This window comes from Engystomops pustulosus, chromosome 4 (genome assembly GCF_040894005.1).
Source record: "Engystomops pustulosus chromosome 4, aEngPut4.maternal, whole genome shotgun sequence".
NCBI classification, from domain to species: Eukaryota; Metazoa; Chordata; class Amphibia; order Anura; family Leptodactylidae; genus Engystomops; species Engystomops pustulosus.
The window spans coordinates 167,978,592-167,994,366 of record NC_092414.1 but is presented as its reverse complement, the minus strand read 5'-3'; the positions used below and the strand labels follow the sequence as shown (position 1 = coordinate 167,994,366).

General features: G+C 37.3%; 1 long non-coding RNA gene across 1 annotated transcript in view; it reads left to right on the top strand.

The window, feature by feature from the left end:
- The window catches only part of LOC140125697 (uncharacterized), a 39,240-nt gene that overhangs the window by 2,002 nt on the left and 21,463 nt on the right, over window positions 1–15,775 (top strand). Inside the window, exon 3 of the long non-coding RNA XR_011854698.1 lies at window positions 8,056–8,112. This is a non-coding gene — a long non-coding RNA (uncharacterized lncRNA). The remainder of the gene's footprint in view (window positions 1–8,055; window positions 8,113–15,775) is intronic.

Genomic DNA, 15,775 nt, shown 5'->3' with positions numbered 1-15,775 from the left:
TAGATTTAACCAAAAGGTTATATATGGTCTGGGGTGGGGAGGGGGGCTAAATAAAAACAATAAACCACTTATACACCACTTATTCACAATGGAAAGCAAGAGTTTGGCTAATTCAGGAGTGTGGCAGCTGTCGTGACGTCACCACTGGCCTCCCTAAACAAAGATGGTGGCAGTGAGACTCAATGGGAGTGCCGGGGGAGGTGAGTATAAGTGGTTTATTGTTCTTTTTTGCCCCCAGCCTTATATAACATTACTTAAAATACCAGACAATCCCTTTAAGTCATTTGTAACAAATATTTTTTTTTTACTTTTATATACTTAGTATCAAAGTGTTTGTTAATATTGTTGTAAACTTCCAGGTTCTTTTCTGTAACTGTGAGTGGCGGAACCATTCTATATGATTTGTATTCTACGATTAGATGTGATTTCCATGCCCAACATTTCCATTGTTTTGGTGAGAAGTTGTTGTTAATAAGACTCCTATCTACTATTTCTTTCATCAGAAGATTGGCAATGTGTGCACCCAGCTATGACCATCAGGCCGGGCTAGAGATGATGGGGAGATTGTGTTGTATTTATTGGATTACACAGTTGATGAAATGGCGCCTTGCGTAAGATTTGATAAGTCGTCTATTTCAGATTTGCTGCCCTGAGTCTCTTCATCGTACAAGTCTCCAGACTTTGCCACACAGGCTTAAAATATTAAATGTGGAGCCATAATTATCTTCACTACAGTTCTCCTTGCAGAAGCAGAATTTAGTCACTGTGGACACTATGTCTTTCCTCCAGAATTTAATATGCTCATCATGAATATAAATGATTAGTAATTTATGCCGAAATCTCCAAGCAATAACAACTACTGGTATATAATACGTGGTGGAATTTCTTTCATAAAGGAAGCCTACAGGATCTCATTTTCTGCTCCGTACTGTGATATTTTCATTGGAGTACATTCTTTACATTAAGTACTGACTGTCACTTTACTGTAATTTTTTTACATGCAAAGTAGCTCCAAAGATGATGCGAGACATTGATATGTTTTAGATTGTCGCTGCCTACGTTATGTTGCTGTGTGGTGTTATATGTATTTCCTCAATTGTCTTAATATTAATCATCAATGTTCTATAGATTCTTTTGTAGTGTTTTTTTTAATTTTCCTTGACAATTGATACATAGTGTCTCCATGCAGATGTAGCGCAGTAGATTCCAGTACAATTACTTTTTTTTTCTTTTATGGCTATAGAAAATTCTACGGCACATTCAGTTATTTCCTTCAATTGTAATGCTGTGTTTGAAGATTTAGTTCAGGCTTTCTTGTTACATGAGAACAATTGCAATTGTAGAATGGTGACAAGTTATAAATGGAGAATTACAATTGCACACTGATGAAAGTATATTTGTCAAGTAATTTTGAGTCTTTTTGTTGGACTATGACTTAGGAATTGGAAATAATTCTACAATTTGCTCAGAAGTGGCAACAATGCACAAGTTTATTGAGATAATCGACCTGTATGGGTTCATAACTCAGAACCCCACCATATTCTTCTTATTATTAATACCCTATGAAGCCACCATGGTCAAATGAACCAAGAAGAAGACTCTAGAAAGATTGCATAAATCAAAATAGAATAATAGCATATGATTTACTGACTGCCCCCCCCCAATAAAACATTTATTTCTGACAAATTTCTTTTAAATTTGTATTAAAAAACAAAAGTAAAGTTAAAGTCCAAAATACTTTCATGCATGGTTTGATAGGCAGACATTAATGGCTCCAGAAAAATCTAACTTTTGCCAACTTAAAAAATTGTTGAGCCTTGGTTGAAAATTTGTAAGAAAAAAAAAATTAAAAAAGGAAAAAAAAGAATAAATCAAATTCAGCTGCTTCAGCCAAAGTTTGGTCTACAGGGTCTGGGACATGTGTCAGCCATATTCTGGTCTGGGGGGCCTGGGGCTGGTAACATCCATAGTCTGGAATGGTGGATTTAGGGTCAGCATCAGCCATAGTCTGGTCTGGGTGGTTAAGGGCTGATGTCAGCTATAGTACGGTCTTGGGAGTTTGGGGTTGGTGTCAGCCATAGTCTGTTCTGGGGGATTTAGGACTGGTGTCAGCCATAGTCTGGTCTTGGGGGTCTGTGGTTGGTGTCAGTCATAGTCTGGTTTGGGTGGTTTAGAGCGTCAGCCATAATCTGGTATGAGGGACCTGTGGTGTCAGTTTGGTCTTAGGCCGGTGTTAGCCATAGTCTGGTCTGGTGGTTTTGGGACTTCAGCCATAGTCTGATCTGGGAGGTCTGCATTGTCAGCCAAAGCTAGGTCTGGGGCATCAGTCATAGTCTTGTCTGTGGTGGTTGGGGGTGTCAGCCATAGTATGGGTGCAGTGGCATCAGCTACAATCCACTCTGTAGGTTGAAAAAGAAGGTTGTGCACTCTTTATCAATTGGTAAGGGAAGATTATGCTATAGATGCTGAATTTGTATCTTACAATTTTCTACAGTGGAGCAAAATACATAGTAGGTTTACTTGCAGCCCTATAGAAAACTACATAAATCATAAAAATATTAAGCAATGAACAAAATGGTAAACCCACCCCTTCCATAACTGAATATCATTTTACATCACTAAGCCCTTATACAACAGATAGCATGCTGAGAAATGAATTTCTATTGGCTTACACACAAATTATGGATCTGGTCCTCTTCTTGACCGAATTTGCATCTCGGGCCGAGTTCAGCGAGTTAGTAGATTGGTGACACATGGACCACAAACAATGGACCACTCATCTGTTTGTGGTCCGAGAAAGTATTATTCCAAATGCTTCCATTTTACTTTATGAAATCTCTATCCAGTAACAACAGAAAACCATATAAGTTTCTATGTGCAAATATAAGCCGTAACAGTATCGATTTGTTTTCACAGTCATAATTCTGCAATATGGTGGTAAATCTATGAAAGGTCATCATGTTAAAATGCACTTTTTACTGCCTTGTCTCCATTGCATGGACTAAGATGAAAAGCACACTGTCAGTGTATGTACTTTAACATAAAAAAAATCCTGATAAACTCAAGCTTTTAAGGATATTGAGTTTTCATTTTACCCAAACATCCATTAATCCCTATAGGCATTATGCGATAGACTTAGATGGGATGCTTTGCTTAATGGTTTTTTGACTTTTCCCTCTGTTATTGTGCGATCTGGTAAGAATATTGTGGTGAAATTCATGTGCTCCTCTTTGGCCTTTCCATCAAGATCCTCCATTAGCTCTCTCCTATCAATAATCACAAGTCTGACAGTGGGACAGGATGAAGACCCCCGAAAATTACATTACACATTTAACGATGATGGATAATGCTTCAACCTTTCCCTAGGCAGCAGACAGCCGCCTCTCTTCTTCTCATAATGAAAGGAACGCAGAACATTTCCAGATAACAGGAGCAGCTGGTTAAAATAAAACAAACAATGTCTCCGAAGACCACTGGTGTGGGGGAAATCAGGGAGAAATCGTATGAAATGGGTAATATTCCTCCTATGGTTTGCTCACTATAAACGCTTTATCTCCTGGAATGACCCTGCTTAGGTTAACAATAAGAGATATTAATGAAGCAGCTTAAGATCTGCTCTTTAATTACCAATGGAGTCTGCAAATAGCATGTGAAAATAATGTGTAAATATTGAAAATAATCGATTTTGTCATTTTTCTATTACCTTAGCTAATAACAATAATTAGATGAAAACAAACCATGAAATATTGCCAGATATAGTGAAGGTAGTGTCTCAGTTCACAAGTCCCAAATGTGCAAGAAATGAAGAAAACATGCACCAAATAAGTTTGTAGGAGATGTTCTATCACATCGACCTTTGTATATTTTAAAGGAAATCTACCGTCTGGATCATACCTACTAAAACAGCTTCAGCTATAGAATCCCTATGGCAGCCTGATGCAGAATCTCTATTTCATCATTTTTATGCAAATTTAGCCCAAGTGCTACAGGGGCCATTGCCATAGCCCCTGGGTGCTCCAGCAGCACTGCAAACTACCCGCCCCCGTATTGTTGATGCTTCCTCAGTTTGTCTAGTTCACAGGTCCACTGATTTTAAAGCTTGCACCTGCAAACTAGCTCCCTCGCTGCATTGGCTTCAGGGTAGGTAGACAGGCTGCAGAAGTGAAAGTATGGCCTAGGGCATGTATTTATTGTGGGTAATTGCCAGTTCTGCTGGAATTCAGAGGGCCTATTGCAATGCCCCCTTTAGCACTTGGGCTTAGTTTGCATATTTTTAAAAGTAATTTTAAGGTCAGAGCCTAAAAATAATAAATAAGATCCTGCATCAGACTACCATACATGCTGGAGCGATGGTGGATTTCCTTTAAATGTTGAATAAAACATACTGTCAAATTCACAAAATTATTTTGAAATACATTTTTTTTCCAAAATCCCTGTTTTAGAAACTAGGGCCAACATGTCCACCAGAGTAACAGAATATGTCTCAGTTGGATTCAAAACAATAATAATTAAAGTCTTAAAACAAAATCTAATTTTCAGCAACTACTGATGCACTATAATAATAACAATCTTTATTTATTTAGTGCCATCATATTGTGTAGTGCTTTATTGATCACCATTGTTTTTACAAACAAAGTTTTAAAAATTATGCAAATTAACCTAAAGCGCTCTGGGCTCCATAGCTATTAACTCAACCTGGAGCCCCTCAGGCTCATTTGCATAACTTTTTTGTGTCAGGCAACTCTCATTCTGTGTAGTGCTATTTCCATCTTGTCAGTGAGCCTTTAGTCTTTTGTATGCTTTGAGTTAACTCCAGGGTCGGAGATGGTTATTGTCATCTGTTATTATTATTGTTATCAGTGTTTTCTTAATGGTAACATTGAAGCTGGGTGCTGACACATCCCTAACCATAGCCCAGGCACAAGCATTCTTGATTCCCAACCTTAATGCCCCGACAGACTGGAATGGCACCACTGCTTAAAATCTAAGAGTCATGCACGGGAAGTCAGAGGTGGAGAAAGGGATTCTTTTATTTTTATTTTACTGCCTCCCTTCCAGTGCCTACAAATTATCTGATTCACGACTCCTGCATTATAGGTTATATGTCTATGTAGCAGTGGGTGGTCCCTTAGAATCAGTTCCACTGATGGGCCCTAAGCCCCCCCAGTCCAACCCTGCTGCAGAGACACGAAACACTAAGGCATCCCTTCAGATTACAGATGACCATGTGGAGGGATGCTCTTTTCCATGGAATAGTTCCAGTTGACTCAGTTTGGTTTTGTTTAATTGGACCTGGATTGGGTACCATATGGTTGGTTTTTCACCAAACTTTTATTATTACTGGTACCAATAACTCAGGCAGGTACCAATCAGGTCTGAGCAGGTTTGACACATGGAGTGATGAAGGATCCAGTATGGACTTGAGACTTGCTGCCTTTTACTGTATTTTAGTTATGCATACAGTATGTATGTGCACAAAGTCTTTTGTTACTTATGCTTTTTTATAAAATTACTATTCTTGGAAAAAGCTATTAAAGCGGATGTTTTTACCTAAACCAGGCTTTTGGCTAACTAGAGCAATGCCCACATTGGAAAGTTCAACACAGGGATTCCAAAAAACAGCATCCAAGAGCACATATAACTACAAGCTAACTCATGGTTGTGAATAAGGACACCCAAATCAGTTGAGCAGAATACCTAGTAACCTGTGTCCCCCAAGATGGCCTAACATAGTATAATACCTGATCTTCTTTTTTTCTCCTCCCCCTCTCTATACCAGGTTCAACAAATGACACTTTAGCACTTCTTGGTACTCATTTCACTTGGTACCTAGACTAGGGTTGACACTATCACGGTATCTGGAAACTTTTGGAAAAGTGACATCAAAGAAACTATTCCTTACACCACTAAACTACCTGCACCCTCAGATTGGGTATGAAATATCCTTTGATATTAATACAACACTGTTTACCTATAAAAATTAGACTTAAAAGTTATATGCAAAAGAGCTGAGAAGAGTCACTCTTTGCCAGAGATAAGTCACACTGATAGGATGGGGGGGGGGGTTGACTTTTGCTTATATACTGCTTATGTTTCTAATTTTAAAGATAAAATTGTGGTACTGTGTCTTATAGAACCAGAGAAAGAGGTATATGAGAAGACATGGTTAAATGTGATCAGCAGACAAAGAGTCAATACCTGGCTATGTCTTTAGCTGTCTGTATCTCCAGTTTTGTAGCAGAACTACTCAGAATGAGATTTTCATTTTTAGAATGAAATCCGCAACATAACTTTAGGTTGTATAGAGCCCAACATATGATAATTTGAAATGAGGCTCCCTCTTTAGTTTCACAGCATGACTCGTCTCTGGTAAAAAGAGACTCTTTTGAGATCATTTGCGTATAACATTGGAGGGAAATATTTATTTGTTAAAAGATTAATTTTACCATAAAAGAGGAAATTCTAAAAAGGATATTTCAAACCTAAGCTTATAATGCTGTAAAGATGGTAATACATGGTTTGGGGCTGATCAACGGTAATCCAGTAACATTAAGTGAAATAGGCTCATCAGTGATTATTGTCAAATTACTTGTCTCAGTAGTAGGGATTGTCCAAATTAGAGAAACAAATCCACTGGAAATCACAACTAACAAATTCCGGATGTAGAGAAGGGGGTGCAGGCCCTAGACTCACCCCCAACCTCTGTTACCTACCTATCAAGCAAACACTATTGGTTAGGGACTACAGACAAGCGATATCAACAGAACCGGTCCAATATGGTGGTGAAACACAGAATTGAATGAAAAGAGAATGGTCAAATAACACAGCAGAGGTCAGATACCCAGTATATCAAATTGAAACATCAGTAGACTAGTAACCCAACAAGGTGTAAAAGAACTTGACAGATATATAAAGGAATTCCTGGACGCAGCCCCTACACCCACACACAAAACAAAATAGAAAATTAACTCCTTCTAAACCGCATTCTGCAGGCAGAAGCATCTTTGCACCAAAGTTTACAAATGTTCAGGTTAAAGAAATTCCACTTAAAATAAAACCATATTGTGATTTAGACCTTCATCATTTTAAACTGGACTGGAAAGAAGAGGTGAAAAATAATTAAATGGATTTTCTCTCACTTTTTTATTGTATTCTCAATTGTATTATTGTAACAAATGCTATTAGTCGTTTTGCTTTTTATTTTATATTTCACTGTTAAACACATTACAATGTATACAATTACTCTGATATATTTTTCGGCTCTCGTCTTTGGACACAATATTAATGGGTAGTAGGTATTTTGGCTGTTCTATAATGGCCTCAAGTGCCACAATATTATCTTTAGAAGATCTGTTGAGTTATATTGTTTACTGTATTCAATAATTTGTCATAGTAAAAGCTTATTTCAGTTTTCTTGTAATTCTGTTCCATAGATCTGGGCCCTTTGAGCATTTTAATTTTGGAGCCAGCCACCATCTGTTTAATAAATAACAGGGTTATCATTTGACAGAGTCTTTATAAAGTCATTACAACCAAATGCAGGAATATAATGGCTCCAGACGCCAAAATTGATGTGATCTATACAATATGCATTAGAATGAACATGCTGGCTCAGCTATTGTATATTGGTCTGTCTAACATGCTATGGCTCTGTGTAGTTATCCAATTTTTCTAGAAAGTGTAAATCATGACACAGATGGTGTGATCCTTTTTAATGGACCAATGCATCAGTGTTACAGAGTCAAAAGATATATGACTGTCTGATATTACAAGGGTCTTCTTCCTCTATAGGTCCTGTAGTAATATCTGAAAATAGATTCACAAAGCCTAGGCAGATTGTCCCATATTTCTTTCATAGCAACAAACACTCAAAGGTTTCACCTTCCACTGCAGAAAATTGTTCCCTCAATTCATTTTTTTATTTATTTGTAGTATAAAAAGTTTGAAAACCATAGGGATGGTATTCGCGGCAAAATATATATAAACAAATATATATATATATATTTTTTTTAATTTATTTAAATCATTTCATTTTTTTCTTTTACCCTTTGTCAGTACCTGTCCAGCAAACCGCGCAACCACAACCTGGCTCGGCGCTAGCTGTCAGACTAGGTAAGTGGTGGCAAACTCACCCTACGATGTCCCTGACGGTCCCTGAGTGACCCTACAAGATGACAGGAAGACTTACTTCATCTGGCAGCTGCTGGATGGTGGAGCGGACAGGTAACCGAAATACAGGAATAGACCAGTGTTCATACTGGTGCACAGAATACCAACACAGGACTGAGACAGGGACAAACAACAGATATATACAGGTCTTCAGGCAGATAATCACAGTTGAGGTAAAGATCAAGCAGATTATATACAGGTCAGGTACAGATACAGGCAGACAAACGGAGACAGGTAAAACTGGTAAAACAAGACTCAAAATAAACAGCAAGGTCTGATGGGAATAGGCAGGTAATAAGGCCGATTTCCCATGATTTCCCTTTATTTCACCAATTCCTGTTCTTCAGGAACAATTGTTCATCCCACAATGATGTTTAGGCAGTCCCTAACCACACTTCTCATTTTTATTCCTTCATCCAAGTTTCCAATTTGCTCAAATAAACTTTCCACAACATCAGGGGTTTTATATGTATGCATATTTATCCACTAAATGTTTATGTTTACTTTTGTATACCATTTCTTATTGTGCTCTGACATGTATATTTAATTGAGGGGTTTGATGCATCTAATAATACTAATGATCTTTACTATGTCCCCATACATGTGAACTACATCTGTAACTCCTGTTCACTGGTTACACACTTTGGATTTACCTGCCATTCTGTTCCGTACATCACAGCAGTTCTTGCACTTGATTTTGACTTACCTGTCATTCCGTTTTGCACATCTCAGCGGTCTCCGCACCTTATTCTGTTGTGCGCATGCTCGGGTTTGCCGGTCCTGCGGTTCTCGGGTGGGGGGCGTGGCACTGCCATCACGACTCGGTGGTTGCACGGCCTCTGTGATGTCACTGCCCGGCCCGCTCGATGACGGGGATGGAGGCCAACTGTGCATGCGCCGATTGCACAGATGGATCACCGCAACTGATAATCTTTGATTGCTCATTGGTCAGGTCCGGTTCAAATGTCTGGGCATGTACACGTCACATTACCCCTTGAGAAAGACCGGCGGGTTGAAACGCGCGTTGGGGGATCTTGTAAGCCAGGTAACCATGGTCACAAAGACCCGGACCTTTATTTTAGACTAATTCATTTACGTCCTTATCCTAATGTTACTATATTGCAATTGATATGCTTTACAATGTTTGTGGTCTGGATGGGCAGACTTAATAAGGGTTGTTTACTCTATTATGCCTTAAATCATTATTGATCTTATGTACCATGGTTGCTGCTCTCCTGTAGCCATACTTTTTAATACGTTTGGACGTTACACCCTTCTTCTCCTCTGGTTGGGTAGGTTGTGTTATAATAGTGTGGTAAAAACTATGGATTAGTGGATGTTATAAAATTGGCCTTTTAGATGTAAAGGCCGATACATTATGATTTATTTTTAATTTTTGGTTGTAATGTGCAATTAAAAAACAAATAAGATGTATAAAATATAATAATAATAATAATAATAATAATAATAGAATAAGATAAATAAAAATGTATTTTTAAAAAACAGGCAGATAAGGTAGAAAGAGCACAACATGCAGTCATTTGTAATCCCCCCAAATACTATGTAATGAAAGTGAAACACTAAACAAGGTTGATGGGACTGGCATCAAGCCAATATATATGTACTATGGGTATATGTTTTCTTTAGTGGTTAGTTTAAGTGATTGTTGACAATGTTGTTAATGAGTGGCAGAAATCTAACCTCCAGCTAGGCAGAGCCAGTAAAATGATCTGGATCTGTGTTCCACCCTTGGGGTGGTCATAGGACTAATGAATTCCAAATTGTCTTGGAAAAACCTAAACCAAAAATTTTAGGCATCTGTAAGTGATCTAAAGATCAAGATATTGAACCATGTACTATGATAGTCAATGAAAAGAGTAAATCAAAAACAGCATGGCCCAAAGAAAAAGCTTCTAGGCCGGATTTACGGTAGTAATTGGCGACTTATCCTTATGAAATCATTTTTATTTAAATCAGTGATCTGGAGTGGAAGTTCTACATCTCAGTTCATATTTAAAGTAAATCTACTATCAAAATCCATCATGATAAACCAGGGACACTTACTCATAGATCCAGGCACTGGGGCAGTGGTAATCTTATTTTTGTTATCAGTGGCCTCCTTCCTTCTGCAATTAAACATGCTAGTGACCAGCATTCCTAGGTGCTCCGAATTCACAGGATGTTACACTGTGCAGGGAGCACTTCTCCCTTTCCCCCTTCTCACCTGAAATTTCCTCCGTTTCAATAAAATTACATCAGGCAGAGGAAGGGGAAAAGTGCTGAGGGAGCAGGGGGGAGGGGGAGACACCGTAACAGCCTGTGAGATTGTAGCGAATAGGGGCTCCTGTTACACCCCAGGAGCCCTTGTGAAATAATTTTAAAAGTTGATTTTGGAAGGAAGATGGCCATAGATGTGAATGCAGACTTTCAGTCCTGAAATTGCAGAAACTGTGTCTATTTATGAGTAGTTATAGTCATAGTTTAATGGAAATCTACCATAAAAATCAAACAAGACCAACCACGTACTCATAGATCCATGCGCTGTAACATCTTCTGGGGTCTCTCTGTGCCCTGGCTTTACAGGTTGTTAAACCATCTCACCACCCTCTGCTCCCTCTGCACTTCCCACCTCCCTCAGCCTGATGTAATCTCAAGGCAACAAAGAAAGTTTCAGCACACAGTGGGAGATAGAAAGTGCTACTGCACTTTCACAAAGTGACTCAGACGAGGCCCCAAGGGCTCTTCTGACAAATTTGCATAATTTTAGTCGGTTGTAGACCATGTATAACAAACATAAAAAGATTACCACGGTCACAATGCCCGGCTCTATGAGTAAGTGACCCTGATTTTTCATGCTTAATTTTGATGGTAGATTTCCTTAAAGTAAATGGGAGACTAGCTGCAGTAAACCATTATGACCACCACACTGTGGACAGATTCTTCTGCAAAGTTCGGATGCTGGAGACATTCAAGAACAGTTGACTCATGGCTATCCAATACATGGAACCTCCACTATCTTCTAGTTGGACTTTTTTATAATAATTAATTATAATATATATATATATATATATATATATATATATATATATATATATATATACAGGCAGTCCCCGGGTTACATACAAGATAGGGTCTGTAGGTTTGTTCTTAAGTTGAATTTGTATGTAAGTCGGAACTGTATATTTTATTATTGTAATCCCAGCCAGAACCTTTTTTGGTCTCTGTGACAATTGGATTTTAAAAATGTTGGGTTGTCATAAGAATGAATGTCAACAATAAAGCTTCATTACAGATACCTGTGATAACTGTTACAGTTGTTTATTGTAGCCTAGGACTAAAGTAGAGAAAATTACCAATTACCAGAGGTCCTTTTTTAACTAGGGGTCGTATGTAAGTCGAGTGTTCTTAAGTAGGGGACCGCCTGTATATATATATATATATATATAAACATTTGTAACCCTAATATAAAAATTATCCAGGGGCATCACCTTTTGAAGAGCTTAGTTTGTTTATTCCCACATAAGAAACACAGAACAAGCGACATGCCTAATATGAATGTACAAAGAACACAGCGCCTGTTCTGACTTCCCCCTCTATGAAATCTGTTAATTGCCATCTATTCATAGTAGCAATTATAAAGGAATTAAACATATATTTATATCTCATCTCACCTCCATTCCACAGCATGTATGCACAGTGTTTATTATCATCAAGATAATGCAATTCACATAATAGAATAGATACAGCTGCCCCGGAGGGGTTTATTATTGTAATTAAAGAACAAAAAAGTCAGATCGCACTTTAATTTGTTTGCTTTTCTCATTACCTTTTCATTAATAACCAAGTCAATTAAAAAATACAAGAAGATGGTATATAGGTAGAAATTTAATTAAGAAAAATTAAGGCAAATTCCCATGAATAGGATATGGATCATGTTACATAACACTAGAGGTCAACACTGTCGAGCCCTGGGGTCAGCGCAAGCACCTGCATAATGTACCCATCCAAAAAAGTTTATTATCTTCACTTTTGGTAGCCATTTTGACCTGTTGTCAAACTGTGGACTGTGTAGCTTAACCACGGAGCACATGTATCCACCCTTCAAGTACCCAGCTTCAGTTTTCATGGATAAAATTTAAAGGGGTATTCTCGTCTGGGCATTTACATTCAGTTTTATTAATCTGCCATATATCCCTTAGAAACAAAACTGTGTCCTTGGATACGGCCACCTCTGCTGAAGTGATTGCACAAAGAAACAAAAGTTTTTTGTATTTGAAAAGTCCGGGAGTTACTGCAGGTACTACAGCCGTCCTGTGGTAATGATCGCTGAATCCTGGTGGTCAGACAGAGCTCTATAGCGCATGTCTTGCCACTGCTGCCAAAATGTGAGGTGGTCGTATTCCAGGAAGCCATCTCGTTTCTAAGGGACGACATGGCTATATTTGTGGGAAATTATGGGAAATGTTAATGCCCAGATGGGAATACCCCTTTAATATATAATTGCAAAGACAAGTGAAGCAATCAGTGGCCACATAATGCTTCAAACATTAATAATGAATTTTCCTGTTCAGGTTCGTCGAGTTCTGATGAACCTTGAACAAAAACTCGAACACACAAACCCAAGCACCCACTGGTAACAACTGTGATCAGTGCTGGCACCAATCGCTAGTGTTAACCATTTAAAGGTACATGTCTGTTTATCACTGATTAACATCAACATGTTAACATTTTAATTTAAATGTGACATCATACTTTGCTGTGGCATTTAGATGGTCAACAGCTGAGCGAACAGTACCAATCGCTGCAGTGAACCCGTACCCTAAATTCTTGTATTGAGTTTTTTTTCAAAGCTAGTCATCTTGTGCCATTCATCTTGAGAAATGTTCTCTTTGAAACACTTGGGGGGGGGGGGTAGATAATGAGAAGGCTCACCTTGGGCACAACTACCAAAATCAAGTGAAATCCAGTATATAATATTGGAGGTTATTGGAACCAAAGTAAAACAGGGTAAAGCTTTTGACTCCATGAGTGTTGTTCTTTAGAATTTGAACCTGGATATGGAATTCCTTCTTACAGGAGAAAAAAATAAATTATAAATTAAAATAAATTATGAATACAGAAGTAATAAAAAAGAGGACCACATGTCCTGCAAGGAGCCAGAGCTTACTCTTTGCTTTTGGTTTTTATCAAATCAATTCGTTGATGCAGAATTAAACAAATTATTAGAAAAAAATTGAACATTAAAAAGGAAGTAATGTATGATAGTTAACATAAGGGAGATATTGGAAATAATGGTATGGTGATGAGATGTAATAAAGTATGTTATACCAAAGAATTTACTAATTTATATTGGGAAAAGAAAATAGAAAGATCAGACCTGGAGATGAATTAGTTTTAAAGAAATTTTTGTAACTGTATTAAAGTTTTTTTTTTTTTTTTCAAATAAGTGTAGGGGATGCGTCTACAAATGTCCATTGCTAGGGAAAAGTCTGATTCCTCCTATACAATAGATTAGGAATACGACTCAATGTTAAAGTCTCTTCACTCTCCCTAATGTTGTCTTCATCCATATATCTGGATTAATCTTTCCATGTACTAAGAAAGCTTCTTCTTCTATATTTTTACGGGCTGTCAGCTATGCTATCCAATATCCGACTGCTCTCAAGCTTATGATATTCCAGGAAGAAAGGAGAGCCGGATACCGGCGGTCCCCTATTTAAGAACACCCGACTTACAGACGACCCCTAGTTACAAACAGACGTCTGGATTTTGGTTATTTACTGCACTTTAAGGCTACAATAAACAGCTATAACAGATATCAAATGCGTCTGCAATTAAGCTTTATTGTTAATCCTGGTTCTTGTGTCAATCCAACATTTATAATATAAAATATATATTATATTTATATATTTAACATATAAAATATACAGTTCTGACTTGCATACAAACCCGGGGACTGCCTGTAGTCATCTACAAGAGGTCATGGAGTGCTGAAGTCAGAGGGAGACAATGAAGCCAGAAATTTAGAACCAAATTTTTAGTGTAGATATTATATAAATACTTTAATAGGGAGCAATAATGCTCCTGCATAGGAGCATGAATATGTTTTATCCTTAGCAATGGACATTTAGGGGGTAGATTTCAAGATTTAGATTTTTAACAAAAGCTTACATATCCCCTAATAAAATATATACATGTCAGTTTATGACATATGTAGAGATTTTAAAAATACCAATAAGATCTGGAAACTCTTCAAGGAAAGAAATCAGCAAGCAAAGGGCTGTCGAAATATTGGAAGGCTTTGTGTTGTGGGATTTAGAGGCCATCTTGCTTCCTGTTTGGGCCTACTTGAGACAATGCTGATTTTGTCTCCACCATTCATCTCCTGGCTTACCCTATCTGGCCACTGGGTTAACGCCATGTTTATCAGTACAACCTATCTGTATTATTGGTGCATGATATTAAAAAAAAGTTTTTTCTAAAATAATTGGATTTGTCAGGAAATACACTGCCAGGATATAAACACTCATCTGTATAAAACAAAGTTCATATAACAATTTCTAAAACATCAAACTTTCCCTTCACTCATCCAGTTCTAATTATAGGTGAATTCTTTATGACCTTGGTCAATGAATACTTCAGAAACTGACTTGACCTGAAGTAATTACAAATCATCCTCTAGAACTCAGGCAATCATATGATATTTAGAAATTCTGGAGGAGTGTTGATAAGAGGTCTGTTAAATTACATCAAATCACTATAAACTGAGCAATTTACTCTATTTTTGATTGCCTGCTTTAGATATATCTTACCATCTGTCATTATCTGTGACCATTAGTACTTAAAACCCAGTCTAATTAACATTTTCCATTTTTAATGCCAAGTCAAAAAATATTTGACTGTGATAATATTGTCACAGCTACCAATTTTCCTCCTAGAAGAATGCATCTTGTTATTTCACTATTGTCTCAGCAGGAAATGTTCAAAGTAATTAAGAAACTATATTGAGGTATCTGTAATTGAAACGTAGCTTCCAGCAAATATTGTTCCCAACATATATTTAATAATGGGAAAGATATAATATTTTTTTTAAATATAAAAATTTTCCCATGCAAAGGTTCAGTGACCTTTAATAGGTCCTTCAATGACTTTTTATGTCTATGAAGGTCACATATGTAAATTCAAACAGCATTTACTAAAGTTAATCAGTGTTTAAGTGCGAGGAAGTGGAATTTTGTGCAGCCAGCTGTTCTTCATTGCAGTTTTTTTTTTATATGTTATTACTTAACCTCTTGGCTACTGAAGATTTACTCCTTCCCTCCAGGGGCAAAATTCTCTGCAAGTGCTGCGATTAATCAGCGGAAACATTGAACCATTGCACAATGAAGCAAACGGAGACACAGTTTTGGAAAGTATTTGTTTTAAGATAAATGGTGATTCTTCAACGTTGACTGAACTAATCGAAACTTGTAACCCTTATACAAGGCTTAAAAATCCTATGGAAAATTTTTAGTGTTCCAAACTTTCAAATTTTTGCCCTATTAATGAATTACACATTTAATTTAGAAAATAGCACTTTTTTCTCAGCTATTTATATTCTCAGATT